General features: G+C 41.4%; 1 long non-coding RNA gene across 3 annotated transcripts in view; it reads right to left on the bottom strand.

The window, feature by feature from the left end:
• LOC144019296 (uncharacterized) overlaps positions 1–19731 on the bottom strand; it is a 148813-nt gene that overhangs the window by 63764 nt on the left and 65318 nt on the right. The window contains exon 3 of one of the 3 annotated variants that reach the window (XR_013283617.1): positions 9198–9629. The exons of the other annotated variants lie outside the window; for them this stretch is intronic. This is a non-coding gene — a long non-coding RNA (uncharacterized LOC144019296). Of the gene's footprint in view, positions 1–9197; positions 9630–19731 lie in introns of those variants that run through there. 3 annotated transcript variants of the gene reach the window in all.

The following is a 19731-nucleotide window of genomic DNA, read 5'->3' as shown; positions in this document are numbered from 1 at the left end:
CGACCACACCTCAAACCTGACAAAATCCAAATTCCAAGTGTATTAATTTGTCCAAGCAACCCATGATGTCATTTATCTGCTCCGCAAAGTAAGACATTACATGTTATATTTAATGTTTAGCAGCATTTTCAAAAGTTTTTTTTTTTTTTATTAGGTTTATTATATTTTTGACTCCACTGCATCATCCGTACAATGTAGTCATGACAATGTATGGATCTTTTTCTATATTTATTGTCTGCCATAAGGTCACTATAACAGCTGTTTTACATTTTTTCAAAGGACACTCGCACCTTGGGGGTCATACACGCACGTCCGCACGCACACACAAACAGTAGCGAGCACCGGGAACGATTTTCAATCTGCCAAGGTAAATAGTCACCGTGTTTAGACGGCTTGCAATCAGTGCGTGTCATCTGAGCAAACACACACACGCACACACACCCCTGCATGCAGAAAGTCACACGCAATGATATACAGTTAAAGGTGTGTACTTTTGTACACATAGTAATCGATTAGGGGCTCATCAAGACACACAAAAACAAGGCAAAAAATCCAAAAATAGCACTTCCTCAAGCGCTCAAAAGTATTTGGACAAGTATTATTTTTGTATTTATGGTAATAGTACTTCCTTTATATAGTGCTACAGTAACTGGGGTTTCAGTATTTTGGTCACAATGGCATGGGATGAAACCCACAACCTCTGTGTTGGGAGACCACCACTCTACCACGGAGCCTGCCACCCCATTATAAATGTATGCCTTTTGAGGGCTGTGGATTAGTGAGTGACAGTGGGAGCTGAAGTCAAGAGTCAATTTTTAGTTGCGAGTTTTACAGTTTTTGGGCTCTCCTTGCCCACGTGTGAGGGCATAACATGTACCTTTGTTTCTCCATTTTTTATATATTTTCTACACAATTTTAATATTACGTAACGATAATTGGGTCGTTGTTTTGACGAATTAATAATTTGGATGGTACTGAGGGGAGTTGTAATTCCCTAAGCAACCTCTAGGGGCACCACTTTGATTTTGCTTGGTTTTAGGAGCAAAATAAACGATAAAATTCCTTTATCAAGTAGTCATAATCTGAAGTCGCTACTATGTTTTAATGATGGAATTCTTTTACTACCTAAAACCAAGCAAAAATCAACGTGGTGCCCCTAGAGGTTGCTGAGGGAATTACAACTCCCTTCAGTACCGTCCAAATTATTAATTCGTTAAAACGACGACCCAATTATCGCTACAATTATAATGGGTGGACTTATTGCTTCTGAGAATTTCAACGCATTTCTACGAGTATTAGTATTTTTTCCCCTTTAAATATGGCTTGTATATTATCTTATCACTGCCACGTACGCATTGCTGAACAAAATGAAACTTTTTGTAGGGTTTCACGTTTTCTTTCTTAATTATTATAGTCATATTATTGCATTAGTATTATCACAGTAATTATCCCCCCGAAATGATACGAGCAAGTTTATTTATTGTGCAATTCCGACAGTATTCTTGTCTAATTCTTGTTTTTCATTGCCTGCCCTCATCAAAAGCGTAAATGTGCATTTGAAGCAGGAAATAATAAATAAATGTGTATGCAAGCATGTTGATAAATTGCCCCCCCCCCCCCCCCCACACACACACCCCCCCTTCACCTTCCATACGTTGATAAGAGAAGGCGTGCGCAGGCGTCCAATTACATCAAACCACAAAACAGCTCATCACTTTTATTCTATATGTGCGCGCGCTCGTGTGAGTGTTTATGTCGCTAACCTTGTTAGCCGCAGTATGACTTTGATGTATGAGTCGCCGGGTGTAAAATAAAGGCCTGGGCTTAAATTAGACGAACACCGGCGCTACGCTAGGTGCTACATCACCATCCGGCTTTATTAAGTCGTGAAAAGTGAGCCAGCCGCTATCATGTTAGCGTTACTTTTCTGACAATCTGTCACTGTGACACTGTCATGTGACACAGCACAAACACTTGGGACAGACAGGAGGTGGATTCAAGGTAAAAAAAAAAAAAAAAAAAAAAAAAAAGAAGTTAGCTAGTTAGTTATAGCTATAACTTAACATGAATCCAACGGCTATAACGTTCCTACAATAACGTTAATGCGACCGCTAACTAATACTAGCTAACTTACTAGCTCATAGCATGGAACCATATAGTAGCTACTTGTTGTACTGTAATTGTGTGTAAAGTTGTCTTTCATCAAAAAGATGAGAAAATCTTATGTGAAATAGTTTTAGCTCCGAAAAGGTTCAATATAAACTGCTGACAAAAAAATATATATATATATGCAGGGGTAAAATGATTGTGCTGAATAAAACTACACTAAAACGTAGACATTTTTTTTGTTGACGAAAACTAGATAAATAAAATTACATTTTCTTGGACTAAAATAAAGACTAAAGTGCTTGATTTATAGTCGACTAAAAATTGACTCAATAAAAATGGGATGTGTTTGACTAACTGTGATAAAAACTAACAAGCGTGACTGAAATTGGACGAAAACTGAGACTAAATTTCAAAATGGCTGACAAAATTAACACTACTGTGCTCCCAATCCAGAGACGATGTAACGACGCGGGTTCAATCCCCAACGATCCTTGCCATTTGCGCGGATAAGGATCGGGCTAACTCACGAATAGCGAAAATCTGAGTTAGGGTCAATGTAAATGCTAATAAATTTAACAAAACAGTTCTTCAGAAACACTAATAAACATTCAGTATACGTTTTCCAAGAAAAATGGGGCGAAAATAAGACAGAAAAAACAAAAAACATTTATTTATTTTTAAACGGATGCCAAACTGTGAGATGTATTAAATACAAAGTGGCGTCCATTTGAAGAAATGTGCTCCTGATTTCTGTATTTTGTGAACAAACAAACTCAGAAGCATGTAAATTTTGCTCAAATTGCAAATCGCACAACCTCAGGGGTGTGCTTTGAGTTTATTCCCGTTTAATTTTGCAAGTTAAATAATAAGATGTAAACAAGTTCCCCTGCACGAGGAAGCCAATTAAAGAGAAAAAATAAACAAGCCGGCGCCTTGCAGAAGAAAGGGAAGGAACGACAAGAAGGACGCCACTTGTCGTAATTACCTGTGGACTTTCTCTTTTCACGCTGATAATGAGCAAAAGCACTCAAGCACGCTCAGTACAGATAAAACAAACAAAAAAAGCTGCATTTGAAACGTGCACGCACACACAAATGAAAAGCCCAGAGGTCTGCGTTTTAATTGAACTTTGAAGCCCATCTGGCTGTTGTTACTGCTTTTTTTCTGCCCTCATTCATTTGGTGACGAGCTGGCAGAGGTAAAAGGTGGGGAAATTAACATGAAGGATATTAAATGGACGCACAAGTTCATGCTAAAGATAAATGCTAACGGCTAAAAAGTAAATGCATGGTACGAATAAAGCCCAAATGTTGTGAGAATAATGTCGGATTGTTTCAAATTTGTTTTGAGAAGAAATGGTTGAAATTTATTTGCAAGAATAAAGTATCTCTTGAACAGAAATTAATTAATTAAAAACAGTATTAATTTGAGGAAAATAAAAAATAAAAAATAATTTTTTTCAAGTCTTGTATTCCAGGGAAAGTATGACACATTTTCCTTTATGTAAAAAGTTGGAATTGGAATTGAAGCTGACTGAAGATCTTTTTTTACAAATATTTTTCTATGATAATATTCCAAAATTGTAAAAAAAAAAAAAAAAAAAAAGGAATAGTTAAATTTTAATTTATTAGAGGTTTAAAAAGAGAAAGAAAAAAAAAGTAAAATTTTATTAAATATAGTCTAGATTTATGGAGGGAAAAAATACAGTAGGAAAATAACAACCAGTTCCCTCCCCAAAAAAGTTGTATATGGCTGAGGGAAAAAGTAAAAAAAAAAAAAAAAAAAGTTTTTAATTTATTTATTTTATAAGGTAAAAAAAAAAGAAAAAGAAAAATCACATTTAGCGGAAATCAGGAAATTAAACGAACCGTAATTGTAGAAGTAAGTGTATTTTTCCATCCATCCATCCATCCATCTTCTTCCGCTTATCCGGGGTCGGGTCGCGGGGGCAGCAGCTTCAGGAGGGAAACCCAGACTTCCCTCTCCCCAGCCACTTCAACCAGCTCCTCCGGCGGGATCCCGAGGCGTTCCCAGGCCAGCCGAGAGACATAGTCTCTCCAGCGTGTCCTGGGTCGTCCCCGGGGCCTCCCGCCAGTGGGACATGCCCGGAACACCACCTGGAGGCGTCCAGGAGGCATCCGAACCAGATGCCCGAGCCACCTCAGCTGGCTCCTCTCAACGCGGAGGAGCAGCGGCTCGACTCTGAGTCCCTCCCGGATGACCGAGCTTCTCACCCTATCTCTAAGGGAGAGCCCGGACACCCTGCGGAGGAAGCTCATTTCGGCCGCTTGTATCCGGGATCTCGTTCTTTCGGTCACGACCCACAGCTCGTGACCATAGGTGAGGGTTGGAACGTAGATCGACCGGTAAATCGAGAGCTTTGCCTTTTGGCTCAGCTCTTTCTTCACCACGACGGACCGATACAGAGTCCGCATCACTGCAGACGCTGCACCGATCCGCCTGTCGATCTCCCGCTCCATCTCACCCTCACTCGTGAACAAGACCCCCAGATACTTGAACTCCTCCACTTGGGGCAGGATCTCATCCCCGACCTGAAGACGACACTCCACCCTTTTCCGACTGAGGACCATGGTCTCGGATTTGGAGGTGCTGATCCTCATCCCAGCCGCTTCACACTCGGCTGCGAACCGCTCCAGTGAGAGCTGAAGGCCCCGGCCTGATGAAGCCAACAGCACCACATCATCTGCAAAGAGCAGAGATGCAATGTTGAGGCCACCAAACCGGAACCCCTCCACGCCTCGGCTGCGCCTAGAAATTCTGTCCATAAAAGTTATGAACAGAATCGGTGACAAAGGGCAACCTTGGCGGAGTCCAACCCTCACCGGAAACGAATCCGACTTACTGCCGGCAATGCGGACCAAACTCTGGCAACGGTCGTACAGGGACCGAACAGCCCGTATCAAGGGGCCCGGCACCCCGTACTCCCGAAGCACCCCCCACAGAACTCCCCGAGGGACACGGTCGAACGCCTTCTCCAAATCCACAAAACACATGTGGACTGGTTGAGCGAACTCCCACGCACCCTCGAGGATCCTGCGGAGGGTGTAGAGCTGGTCCACTGTTCCACGGCCAGGACGAAAACCACACTGCTCCTCCTGAATCCGAGATTCGACCTCCCGACGGACCCTCCTCTCCAGCACCCCTGAATAGACCTTACCAGGGAGGCTGAGGAGTGTGATCCCTCTGTAGTTGGAACACACCCTCCGGTCCCCCTTCTTAAAAAGGGGGACCACCACCCCGGTCTGCCAATCCAGAGGCACTGTCCCCGATGTCCACGCGATGTTGTAGAGGCGTGTCAACCACGAAAGCCCCACAACATCCAGAGTCTTTAGGAACTCCGGGCGGATCTCATCCACCCCCGGGGCCCTGCCACCGAGGAGCTTTCCAACCACCTCAGTGACTTCGACCCCAGAGATAGGAGAGCCCACCCCAGAGTCCCCAGACTCTGCTTCCTCAAAAGGAGACGTGTTGGTGGAATTGAGGAGGTCTTCGAAGTATTCCCCCCACCGCTTCACGACGTCCCGAGTCGAGGTCAGCAGCACCCCATCGCCACTATAAACAGTGTTAACGGTGCACTGCTTTCCCCTCCTGAGACGCCGGATGGTGGACCAGAATTTCCTCGAAGCCGTCCGGAAGTCGTTTTCCATGGCCTCACCGAATTCCTCCCATGCCCGAGTTTTTGCCTCAGCAACCGCCGAAGCCGCGTTCCGCTTGGCCATCCGGTACCTGTCAGCTGCCTCCGGAGTCCGACAGGCCAAAAAGGCCCGATAGGACTCCTTCTTCAGCTTGACGGCATCCCTTACCGCTGGTGTCCACCAGCGGGTTCGAGGATTGCCGCCACGACAGGCACCGACCACCTTACGGCCACAGCTCCGATCGGCCGCCTCAACAATGGAGGCGCGGAACATGGCCCATTCGGACTCAATGTCCCCCGCCTCCCCCGAGACAAGGGAGAAGCTCTGCCGGAGGTGGGCATTGAAACTCCTTCTGACAGGGGATTCCGCCAGACGTTCCCAGCAAACCCTCACAATACGTTTGGGTCTGCCAGGTCGGACCGGCATCTTCCCCCACCATCGGAGCCAACACACCACCAGGTGGTGATCAGTTGACAGCTCCGCCCCTCTCTTCACCCGAGTGTCCAAAACATGCGGCCGCAAATCCGATGACACGACTACAAAGTCGATCATCGAACTGCGGCCTAGGGTGTCCTGGTGCCAAGTGCACATATGGACACCCTTATGCTTGAACATGGTGTTCGTTATGGACAAACCGTGACGAGCACAGAAGTCCAATAACAGAACACCGCTCGGGTTCCGATCAGGGGGGCCGTTCCTCCCAATCACGCCCCTCCAGGTCTCACTGTCATTCCCCACGTGAGCGTTGAAGTCCCCCAGCAGGACGAGGGAGTCCCCAGAGGGAGCGCTCTCCAGCACACCCTCCAAGGACTCCAAAAAGGGTGGGTACTCTGAACTGCTGTTTGGTGCATATGCACAAACAACAGTCAGGACCCGTCCCCCCACCCGAAGGCGGAGGGAAGCAACCCTCTCGTCCACCGGGGTAAACCCCAACGTACAGGCGCCGAGCCGGGGGGCAATAAGTATGCCCACACCTGCTCTGCGCCTCACACCATGGGCAACTCCAGAGTGGAAGAGAGTCCAACCCCTCTCAAGAGGACTGGTACCAGAGCCCAAGCTGTGTGTGGAGGCGAGTCCGACTATGTCTAGTCGGAACTTCTCTGCCTCACACACCAGCTCGGGCTCCTTCCCTGCCAGAGAGGTGACATTCCATGTCCCAAGAGCCAGTTTCTGTAGCCGGGGGTCGGTCCGCCAAGGTCTCCTCCCTTGGCCGCCACCCAGCCTACACTGCACCCGACCCCTTTGGCCCCTCCCACCGGTGGTGAGCCCGTGGGAAGGGGGACCCACGTTGCCTCTTCGGGCTGTGCCCGGCCGGGCCCCATGGGTAAGTGTATTTTTTCTTGGGAAAATAACAATAATAATAATAATAATAATGATAATAATAATAATATAATTTGTTCAAGGATAAAAAATCTTTTGGGCCCAAAAAGTAATAATTTATCCACAAAAAAATATTAAAGGTATACTTGACTCATTGAGCAATTTTCAGGCAGTAAAAAATTAATATTTTGTCTATAATTAATGTGGTATCCATTATTTTCCGACAGGTGAGCCATGATTGACCGTTAGCTACTTCCTCAGCACAGGTGATATCATCATCACTCAACAGGAAGTAGGAAAATTGCTTTTTAAAGGTATTAATTGTACATGAAAAATAATTAAGTTATCAAATTCATTCCAGACAAAATATTAACTTTTCACTGCTGAAAATTGTTCAAGTATCCCTTTAAAAAATGAATTATCATCTAAAGAGGAAAAAAAAAATTGTGATCCCTGCCACACACCCCCTTAGATGCTCGCCATCCAAGTTGTTCAGTCAGGTTTGCACTTGTAAGGCCATGACCAATTTTATTTGGTCCCCTCAGCCTTGGTTTGCACTTGCACTCTATCAGTATGCTGCCTGGCGTTTTACTCACCAACCGGCATTACAGTGGTGACGCTCTCTCGCTCTCCCACAGTCAAAGTCCTGCTCGCTCGCCCCCCTCCGCCATAAAGAAGATTTATGGGCGCGAGTTTCAGCGCGGCGTCTGAAATATGAACGACGGCGAGGAGACTCTGGAGCCAATTAAAGAGAGGAGATGTCGTCTTTAAAGTGATTTGTAAAGTGCTTTATGGCGTGTTGACGCCACAGCTTGCCTTATAACCTCGCCACACATCTTATAAACACACATACACACACCTTTGGAGGTAAGAAAAAAAAAAGTTACTTTAAAGGTCACTGGAATGTCTCCTACACAGTGAACCAAGCACAAAATGCCATGAGGGCCAGAGAACAGGAAATGCAGCTAATGGCTGCTATGCTAACATGTAGCAACATACAGTATAGTAAAATAGCATTTTCAAGTACAGAAACGTCCAAAGGCAGAGAATTTCATATCCTGCCCAGTGGTTACTTCCTATTTTGATGGATTGTCCCAATATGCTAATTGCTAACATGCTTACAGCAACACAGAATAGCTGAAATGTCATCACGCTAACATTGCTAGATAATATTCCAAGATATCTTCAAGTACAGAAAACCCAAAGGCAAAGCGATAAGACCGTATCTAATTACCATCCATGGATTATTGCTAAAAGGCTAACATGTTAACGGTAACAGAAAATAGCTCAAATAACTACTAGCATGCTAACACTTGAGATGGTTTCCAAATGCCACAACATGGCTTCCATCATTCATCGCAACACAGAATAGCTGAAATGTCATCGTGCTAACATTGCTATGCTAATATAGCTAAAAGGCTAACATGTTAACGCTAACACGAAAAAAAGCTCAAATAACGATGAGCATGCTAACACTTATTAGGGATGTTTGATACCACTTTTTTTCAGATCGATACCGATACTCAGGTCCTCAGTACTCACCGATACCGATACCAACTGCCGATACCAGTAGTACATTTTGACAAATAAAAAAGAATCACTAAAAGATATTTTTAAACAAATGTATTTCCTTTAATTTTGACAAACAAAAAAACAAAACAAAAAACAAAACAGCACAGTCACTCTTCAATAGTCTTAACGCTCAAAATAAAACACAAAAATGCTCTTTTAGTTTAAGATTCACAATTTTGAAGTATTTCCAAACCGGTGAAGTTTTAGTGAAAAACTGCTGCAAGCTAGCACCAGTTACAGGCAAGGAGGACTCACTTAACGTCTTCCCCCTCTGCCATCGGTCGCTTGTACTCGTCTGCGTCACGAGTACTCGAGTACTTGAAAAAAGGCTGGTATCGGCCCGATACCGATACCTGGTATCGGTACTCGCCCATCCCTACTTAATATGGTTTCCAAATGTCAACAAGATGGCTGCCATCAGTCATAGCAACACAGACTAGCTGAAATGTCATCATGCTAACATTGCTATGCTAATATAGCTCGACATCTTCAAGTACAGAAAACCCAAAGTCAAAGTGATAAGACAGTATTTAATTAACATCCATGGATTATTGCTAAAAGGATAACATGTTAGCGCTAACACAAAATAGCTCAAATAACTACTAGCATGCTAACACTTGAGTTGGTTTCCAAATGCCAACAAGATAGCTACCATCAGTATAGCTCGAGTTCATTGTTTCTCCTTCATTTTCTCTTTCGTATAGAGAGAGTAAAAGGATTTCCAGACAAAACAAAATGGCTGGCAAGCTTGAAGTGTGAGGGTGAGACGGTAACACGGTGAAGGAGGGTCGGAGCATGAGTCATCCGCAACTGCCATTTTGTGTCACTTCCTGGCTGCCATCTGGATGCAGGAAGCTAAGAAGCTAATCCTGTTAGCCGCCACGGCAGCGGCTAGCTCGAGTGCTGACCAGGCGGAAAGATGCTCAAGTGCAGGTGAAGAGCAATTAGAGGTATGTGCACACGCCCGCACACCTACACACAAAGACACACTCAAACATTACTTCAACACTTTGTCAATCGTCACCTTTGCAAAGTCAGACGCGGCAGAATGACACTTGCCTCACTGGACGCTTTTCTTAATTACGTTAAATGTTATTTTTATTTGAATTTACGAACTGTTCAAATGATTATTTATTAATTTAGTGTGTATTTCAATAATATGTCTCAGGTTTGTATTTTAATAGCTGCATTGTAATAAATGTAGTTCCAATTATTGAACCGGTAATTTCATAAAATAACTGATTAAATACATTATTTTACTAATATTTTATTTTATGCGATAAATTAATTCACCCCCATAAGATCAAGGAATATAATTAATACCTAGAAAATACGTAACGTTATTTCAGTTAAAAGGTGGCAGGTAAAATAATTTATTTCATGTAAGGTATTCTCATGATTTCATTTTATTCATGAGTTTAATTCACATGAACTATTTACTTAATGCAATTAATGAATTTTGTACATATAATTAAAATAGTTTTTGCTTTTTATGTTATACCATAAATCTTGACCAATTATTTCATTAGGTACATACAAAATAAATATGAATATAGTATGCTTTAAATGCATGTGTAAAATAAATGAATAACTGTTTGTAAAAATAGCCATTTCACCAATATTTGTTTTTTTCCCCTTATAATTCCATTTGTCACATAAGTAATTGGGTAATTTATTTATTGTAAATGCAAAAATATTGCTCAAATAAAACATTTACATGTATATTAAATATGTTTATTAAAGACTTGGTTAATTACTGTAATTAGAAAATAAATAAAACAATTATTCAATTTATTCTAAAACCTACATATTTTACTTTATTATTCATTTGTCTTAAATATGATTCTCATTTATATATATATATATATATGAGATAAATGAGTACAAATGAATAATCACATATAAAATCCGTAATTAATTACATTTTAATAATGCAATAATAACATAATGGTCATGTTTATAATTTGTTCTATTTGATTAACCAATTCTTAAAATGGTGTAGAATTGTTTCACTAATATTTTCACTTGATTATTTACAATAAATGATTTTGCCATATTAAAGACAAATGTATAATAAAGTCAAATATGAATTTTTTTAATTTGAATAATTATGTTTTATTATTTAATTATTTTCTAATTACAGTAATTAACCAAGTATTTAATGAAAAATATTTTATATACATGTAACTATTTTATTTGAGCAATATTTTTGTATTATTTGCAATAAATAAATTACCTAATTGCTTATGTGACAAATGGAATTATAATGGAAAAAAACGGTTTAAAACAAGGTGCGACACAGCAGAGCGTTTCCTTTATCCTGACGTAGTCGTTTCTACACTTTAATAACAAAGAACAAAGTGATTAGCCTCTTGAGATTGAATACAGAATTTAGAAAAGAAAAAAAAAGGAAAAAAGTCGCTTGCGTCTTGGGCCAACAATAGCCTTGTGGATGTCGCTGCGTTTTCAATTATTCATGCATCCATCCATCGTAAATTTCGCTACATGACAGCACTGATGTCGTGGCTGTTTCTTTACATTCCGGCTGATGCGGCCTTCGATCCGAGGCCGATAAACATTGATTTTTATTAACATTTGTTCACGGCGTGCCGCACAATGGCTTGACATTTTGAAGTGAAAAAAAAATGGGTTGCGCTTGGGTGTGTTTGTGTTTTTGACGTAAATGAAATATACTGTAACATACAAAAATTGAACAAATGACATCATCTAACATTGGAGATTAGCATACCACTTTAATGTATTGTTGTTGCTATCAGTTTCTATCACTTGTGTACACTTCACAGTGCGCCCATGTTTTTGTGTGCGCTATTTCATTCACACAGTTCCTGGTAATCCCCTATTTGCTGTCTCTTCAAATCCACTGCCGCCTCTATCATCAGTGGAAACAAATAGCTTCACACTCCCTAAACACATACGCACACACTTGTTTCTTGTTAGACTCGTGGCCCATAGTATTGCCTTTTTTTCTTTTACGTTTTACACCAACGCCTTTGTCTTTTTTTTTTTTCAATTAACATAAATAACATACGGACACAAATCACTTTTTCTTTTCTTTTTTAACTCTTTCTGTGCATGTAATTTTTCACGCCAAAAGGGAGCGTGAAGCTGGAGATCTGATTGGTTGCCGCGGTGATAGATGCCCGGCCAGTTTTCTGATTACTACGTTGTTCGATCTCCGGGGCTCCGTGTAATCAGAATAAATGTCCCCCCAAGGGTGGAAGATGTGTTTGAGAGTGGATGAAATAGAAAACTGAAGCAAAAGTAGGTAATAAGTACAGTTAGCCAAGGTCGGAACGCAGCTAACTAGTTAGCATATGTGTGATACCAATTCTCACGCAAGCACATGTTAACTAGTCTAATCTGTTACAAATGATAAAACCATCCCCTTTACATTACAGAGAAACTACAAGGCGGTCATAACCCACTCACAGGTTTTGGTTTTTTTCTAGTCATGTAAGTACTGTATAGAAGCACCAGTTAGCTAGTTACAGCTGTGCTTGAAAGATTACATACCTTTGAGGTATGTAAACATTTGGGCACAACTGTAATTGTGCAAAAGCTAAACGTCACTTAACTGATTAGCTCCCATCTATTTTCACTGAAGCAACCCCCCCACTTTGCTCCCGTCTGTTTTACTGGATTGACTGATTTTGCAAGGCTCACAGATTATTTGAAAGTATATTTGTATGCGTTTCTGTTTTGAAGCAATTAGCATTAGAATATAGCTAAGTTTCCTCATTATTCACAAATCTGTTGGAAAAAAAATGGGTAAAAAACTTGTTGCAACATGGCCCTGGTTTATCTATTATATTCTGCTGCCACCTGCTGGCCTTTTTTTTAAAATTTTTTTTTATTTTTTTTTATTTGTATTTTTTTAAAGAACTACCATTGCTTGAAGTGACCTCTTCAGGTTAGAGGCTGCATGAAAGCCTTCTGTATGCTCGAGCATAAAAAATACAAAAAACAAAAAATGTATAAACACATTTTTGGGATCATGGCAATATTTAAAACAAAGTGTTTATACGGTTTTGGGAAAAAAATGAGTTAATGACACAAAAAATGCTATGAATCGTCACCAAAAGTAACATTATCGATATCAAAACAATTGCCACAGTATTTTGGATTTTATAGGCATGAAGCCTTTTTTCTCACCATACATTGCGTTAGTAGTTATGTTCGAATTAATCAAACAACGTCAATTTCCAAATTGTCCTTGTTTTACAGTGTCGGACTTTGGCAGTTGTCATCATGAGGGACACATTGTTGATGTGAAGCATTGCTTTCAAATGACAGATTGAATTTCTTTTTTTTTTTTGTAGTAGGCTAGACGATTTAAATAGATTTTTAATGAGTGAAAGTCATCACAATTTTTTGACGCGGCGGCTATTATTTTTCTCTATTTCCTGGCGAGGGGAGCGTCCTCATTCATCATGCGTCTGCTGCAGTCAATTTTCTTATGAATTCAAAAAGCTGTGCATACAGCCGTGCTCAGGAAATTGTCTACAGGCGGTGAAAGCGTCCCGGACATCCATCATCAGCAAGAAGAAGAAGCAGCGGTACGGCATCCCCGACTGACTCACGCAGTGTCAAAATTAAGTTCACGGGACGACTCGTCGGTTGACCTCAAAGTTTCATTGCCGTTCGTTCAACTCAGCGGGTCAAACTGGCAAAAACCCGAGAGCTTGTTAATAGCAAAAGTCATCTTATCAAATATCAGATGTTTTTTTTATGCTGACTGACTGACAGAATGGTAGGTAAGTGGATTGATTGGTTGAGGTAGACATAAGGGTAGGAAGGTAGGTTGGTCAGTTGGTAGGGTTGGTGGCAGGTAACTATAAGCAAGTCTAAATGTACGTACATAGGTAGGTTGCTAGGTCACTAGGAAGAAAGTATGAACCAAAATATAAGTGAGATAGTCGATAAATTGGTATATTGGTAATAATAGACCCATTCACAGATTGTAAACAAAGTGATGTCATTTAAAGGGAGGGGCTTAGCTGGAGCTAAAAACACCTCAGTGGCGTGTGGTTGTAACGCCGGTTAGCATATTTTCACGGGAAGTTTACGTCGGAATGGAGGCAGAATATAGGCGTTTTTCCAACGCCGGAACTTTTGGAGAACTTTTCAGTTTTCAGTTTAGTAAAATTCAATTTGCACGTTTTTCCACCAACAACATTTACCAGGGTAATTAAATTCCCCAGGGGACATATCCAAGTACTCTCTCAGCAGCAGGGTCTTGCTGAGCCAAGCAGGAACTTTGAGGGGGTGGGCTGCAATGGCCACGGCTGATTGGTCAAATTTAGGGGTGGTGTTTTTACATCGGCTGGACTCAATCAAACTCATTTGAATTAATTACCGACAACTCCAAGACAGCTGAGAAGCTGTAGAAACACAATTCTAAATTCCCTGCTGAACTTTTACAACCAAGAACTCCCTTTACCCAGAACTCAAAGTTCCTGGACTTGGTGGAAAAACGCCTTATGTGAGTAAACTGACTCCCCACGACCGTAAATGTTACTTACGTAAACGTTAACTGACTGATGGGATGATAATTTCTGACCCCTACGTCCTCGCTCACGGGACAGACCATTTAACAGGACTACCCACCGTGCAATGGCTGGACATTTAGATCTACCTAATAGGAAAACCGGGGCTGTCTTTATTCAATGAAGCCTCTCCTACAAATATTCTACAAGAATTTAGCGGAAACATTGTGGGGGCTTTCGCCTCGACAAAACTGAAACATACCGCTAACGTTTGGTTAGCTAGGGGTTAGCATTAGCGCATGTAGCATGTAAACACGGACTTTTCGTAAGTCCGTGCATGTAAAAAGAATCCCACAAATAATGACTAACGTAAGTAATTTCAGTCACAACTAAGTCTAGCCCATATCATTGTCCATGCTGAAGCTGTCCAATCCTTTCTCCTAACTGCGTTGAACCACAACCATCTGTGATTACTCTGACTGGCAGAGGCTGGGATGCGATAAAATAGAAGTTTTTGTTGATGCTTTTACAGGTCTGGTAACCAAAAACACAAGACGACATTTTCTACATAGAACCAGCGGTGTTTACTCATAGCTACACTTGCATTGCCTCCAGCGCCAGTTGTTTTTGCCTCCAGTGAACCCGGTGACATAACCGTGACGTAGGCCATGAAAGGGTCTATATGCAGGCAGTTAGCAGGCTAGAACATTAAAATCAATTGGAAAGACTTTTGGGTAAGTGTTGCAATCAAACGCTTCAGTATCAGTGAACTGCACATCAAAAACTGGCTTCGTTTTTCAAATGTTTTGATGTTGATTCCCCTCCAACTCTTTCCTATTCCTACTTTAGTTAGCAGATGTTATTATGGTTTGACGATCTGTTCAGCGTGCGTGTTTTTGTGCGCATGTGAGAGCAATTTAAGGAGCGCTGTAAATGACCCATTTGGATAAGATGATATTGTTCAAGAGGGACTCGATCACATTCCGTGTGCGACTCCCCAAGGCTTTCCAGGCTGGACCCCTGAGGTTCGGAGAAACCACTTCTTACTCACAGCTCCAGTCTTCTCCGTGTGTGTGTGTGTTTAAATCAAAATTGGAGGCCATCATCTCAGCTGGACGCCTCCTCCCATGCTGTTTGTTATCACACACTTTCAACATAACGTTCATATTAAAAAAAAAAAAAAAAAAAAAAGAGAAAAATGTTGATGTTGGACGTGAAGGTCAGAGAGAGGTTGAGCTTTGACTTTAAACAAGTTGCGTCCGGAGCAAAGCCACCGTCTACCCGTCAGGACTTAAGCTGCTGACTGTTTGGGGGAAATTGAAGTCAAGAAAGCAGAACGGACATTGCGGCTCGACACAACAGAATCACGCTGAACTGACCGCTGTCAGGTTTTTGAAGCTTCAAGTACACGCTCGCAGCTTCAGACTTGTCTGGTTCAAAAGACCTTTTCTGAATCTTTTGTCAAAGACTGGTTTTAATTTCCTTCAAAACAATCTAAATCCAGCGGAACCTGTGTAAATTGTCGCACAGGAGCTCACGGAGTAGATTACAGTCTCAACAGCACATCTGTGTGCTAATCCGAGAAAGAAAAAAGTCAAACTCAAGCCTTCATAGCCTTCGTAACAAAATAGCAGTTTAACAGATTAAAAATCAAACAACATCAATCACCAAAAGAACCCCTCAATGCTGGGTCATGCAGGCTCATTTAGAAATGATGCTAGTATGCTAACTTTTAGGCTACAACTAACTTTAGCTAACGTTGAAGATGACCCAAGTCAGAAATGTCTTTAGTAATAATATATAATAATAATAAGAAGAATATGTTCTATGTACTACTACTAGTTGAAGCACAGAATTCTCACGAATATTGTGCACGTAGAATAAGACTTAAAAAAATAAATCATTAGCAACCATCTTAGGGGCGGCCTCTAATATCAACGGAAATTGATGCTTATATGCTAACTTTTAGGCTACAAATAACTAACGTTAAAGATGACCCAAGTCAGAATTGTCTTTCATAATAATATATAATAATATAACAATAATAGGTTTTATGTACCACTACTAGTCGAAACACGGAATTCTCACGAATATTATGATTTGCAACCAACTTAGGAGGCGCCCTCTGCTGTCAATGGAAATTGATGTCAAAGTATCCTCGGGCTCGCCCTGAGAATGTAACGTGACCGTGAATAAACAAATATGACCATAACTAAAGTTAAAAAACAGAGCAGAAAAAAATGACAACTGAAAGTACATTTCACATTTATAAAGCAAATAATCCTCTCGATGTTGGAATTTACTACACACTATTAATTGCATTTTTTTTTTTTTTGTAATCTTGCACATGACCAATACTCTATAAAGGCTAATACTAAAACTAATAAAAAAAACCTAACCAACCCACAACAAAAACTATATATATCTACTATAAAACTAACCAGATCTATGAAACAAAAGTCAAAATGAAGGGGAAAAAAAAAAAAAAAAAAAAAAAGACTATAATGAAAAACACTAAAAACACCGACTTGATTGTTTCGATCCACCTACCACATGCATGACAAAAATCTCGGACATCAGGAGTCAATAATCAATTAAAACCAAGCATATACCCAAACTGGACTCCTCTCATTTCTCGCGGCAGGATTGTGAAACAACTTTCAGCTGTCCAGCCTGCTATGACGCTGATTGAAGAGACTGACACCCTGATTGCGTCCGCCAGTCGTCCGTCTGGAAAAGTTACGGCGCCGCTTCGTCCGCCGACGCTCGTATTTTACACTCTTGTGTCACTTCACCTTGTTGTAAAATTGGCCCAATTCGCCTTCATGTATTATTTTTATTTTTTCCCTCGCGTTGACATTTGTGTATGTTAGTTGCCAGGCTACGGCATAAATCTATATTGATGATATGGCCGTCCCGGTGGGACAAGGCGGATGAGAGCCAATCCCGCTGCCTATTGACTGCTGTAGAATTGCTTTTGTAATATTGTTTGGGAAGACAGACGACTGGAGGGGGAAAAGGACGGAGGGGAACAAACATTCTACCGAGGTGTGATTTTTTTTTTTTCTTTCCCCAGTTTCTTTTATTGTACCTTTCTTTGGTAGATCTGGAAAAAAAACTCTCAGAGGGCTGAAGAGATGAGAGATGACAGGAAGTGTGGAAAATTACAGTGCAGAATCAATAACAAAAGAAAGGGGGAAAAGATGGTTGCAAATGGAAAAAAGTTGAGTGATAGAAAAGGTGCGAATTAATATACATACAAGAGGTTAGCGGTTGCCCACACGTTGAAATAACGCTGATTCAACGTGACGACGTGACTTATGACAAACACGGAAAATATGATATGATATATACGTGCAACAGACAGCCTAATTTTATTCTTTGCCAACCACTGTGGATATTGATGCTCGTTTAAAATCTTAAAAGCATCCTAAATTATCATTTTTTACAACAAGCCTTCTGATTTGATGGATGAGACTCAGGAAAGGATTGGGGCTGACAATTGTGAATTCTAATTAATGCCATTGTACATTGGGGGGCGGTTTGGTCATCATTGAGATCTCAGAGCCAATAAGGAAACAAGCTGACAAATAATAACTGTGCCCACCAAAAGTGGAAAATAACATTTAAAATGAAGGACCAAGTCTTTTGTGTCCAGTGTTGACTGTCTATCATGTCCCCCAAGTTGTAGGTCAAACTGCAACAGCTAAGCTAGCTTGTCAGTGAGTTGGAGGTCCATTTATTGGAGGTTGGTCAAGCCACATAAAATGATACGCTAACATTCAAAACATTCCATCCACTCTCGATGCAATGCGTCGAGAAAAAAAAATACAGGCACTGACAATGGCCGAAAATGTGAGCATCTGTCAACGACTGCAAGAAACCAGAGACAGAAGCGCCCACCTCTGCCGGTCTTGTTTGATCTTGAAAAGTGTTGTCTTCATCTGGACGCCACAAATAGGCAGTCGGCCTCTGTCCTAAACCAATCCTGTTCCTAACCATTCACTAACTACTACACTAGAGTCAACCCAACGTAATTCTTACTTTACAACCATAACAGAGTGGAAGCCCAATTCTGATGCTGCATTCGAGGATGGTCGGAAGTGGGACTTTTCCGAGTTCAAACCAGGAAGTGTGTATGGGAACACCCCCTTGAACTCGGAAAATCCACTTGTGAAGTCGGGAAAAAAAAGAAGGACCCCCACTTCACAGATGGACTACAAGTGACGTCACTCTACAATGTTTTTCCCCTTTGGGAACACAGTTCGTGAATGGTAAAACAGAATTTACGCAAGTATAAAACGAGATAGCTTTCTTCATTCATAAATATTCAACATAACACATAACGTAACGTACGTGACAGTATGCCACCATCTCCCGGCATGAAATTATACGTTCAACTATTCAACTGTATGGAATGATTATGAAATAAGATCAAAACAATAAATGAAGCAAAATTGCGAGAAGGCAATTTTGCTAGAGGTCAAAATGAGTTTGAGGACCAAAATAAAAAAAACGCTATTTACCGCTAACTGCCATTTTGGTTGTTTACTTTCAGGTCAGAACTGGGAAAAAGCAACTCTGATATATCCGACTTCCGACCATCCTCGAATGCAGCATAAATCCAATTCTGATCAAGACATGAGAGTGAGATCCTAAGCCGAACATAACACCAGATTCCGAACCCTTACCCGCCAAACACACTGCAGAAAGCAAGACCCTATCCCTGACCCTAATCCAACTGTAACCTATACTAACCCTGACCAAACCCTACTGACTAAGACACTAAAGAATTGAATCCTACAAGTTTTTAGACAATCTGCAATGGACCAGGTAAGCTAACAGCTAGCCTATCATCTCCTTTGTTTTGTTTCTCGACAGTCTCTGGATGCTCTGCCACCTGTCCCCGGTCAGTCCCGCTACTACGTTTGGAGGTTTTAGGGGACGGGATGGGACTGTTGATTGTTGGTCGATGGGTCGTTAAGTGTATAGTGTGCCTTGACGATTTTGTGTGCGTGCGTGTGTATGTGTGTGTTTACCCTGTTTAAGTAGAAGCACTTCCTGTCTGGGCCTGAAAACTTTTCAGCAAGACGTCGCCGTAAAACGGTGAGATTTACATCCAAGGGGGACCCAGCTTTTTGTTTCCAGAATGCGGCTGATAAAGCAGAGTTATGTGCCCACAACACACAGACATGCACGCACACACACACACGCTCAATGCCAGTGCAGAGAATCTCCAGCTATTGTGGTTGTTGTTGTTGTTGTTGTTCCTGTTGGAGATCGCTCTGTCAGCACAAACTGTGAAAGGCGTCTACAAGCTGTGTGGATAAGAAACAAGGCAACGAAGGGAAGACAGGGAACTGTGTGTGTTTATGCGTGTGTGTGGCTTTGTCTCGCCTCAGCCCTGTCATGTGGATTCATAACCCAATCCCCGCACTAGAACTTTCTGGAAAGGCTTCACTACGAAAGCATTCTGCACTGCCACAAAATTAATATGCTCAAAAAGATGTTTATGGAACCGAGACTACCTTCCATACTAAACCTATTTTGTCTGTACCGAATTAGCA

The sequence above is a fragment of the Festucalex cinctus genome, chromosome 5 (genome assembly GCF_051991245.1).
Source record: "Festucalex cinctus isolate MCC-2025b chromosome 5, RoL_Fcin_1.0, whole genome shotgun sequence".
Lineage (NCBI taxonomy): Eukaryota > Metazoa > Chordata > Actinopteri > Syngnathiformes > Syngnathidae > Festucalex > Festucalex cinctus.
Note: the sequence above shows the minus strand (reverse complement) of the source record. Positions and strands in the feature narration are given on the sequence as shown.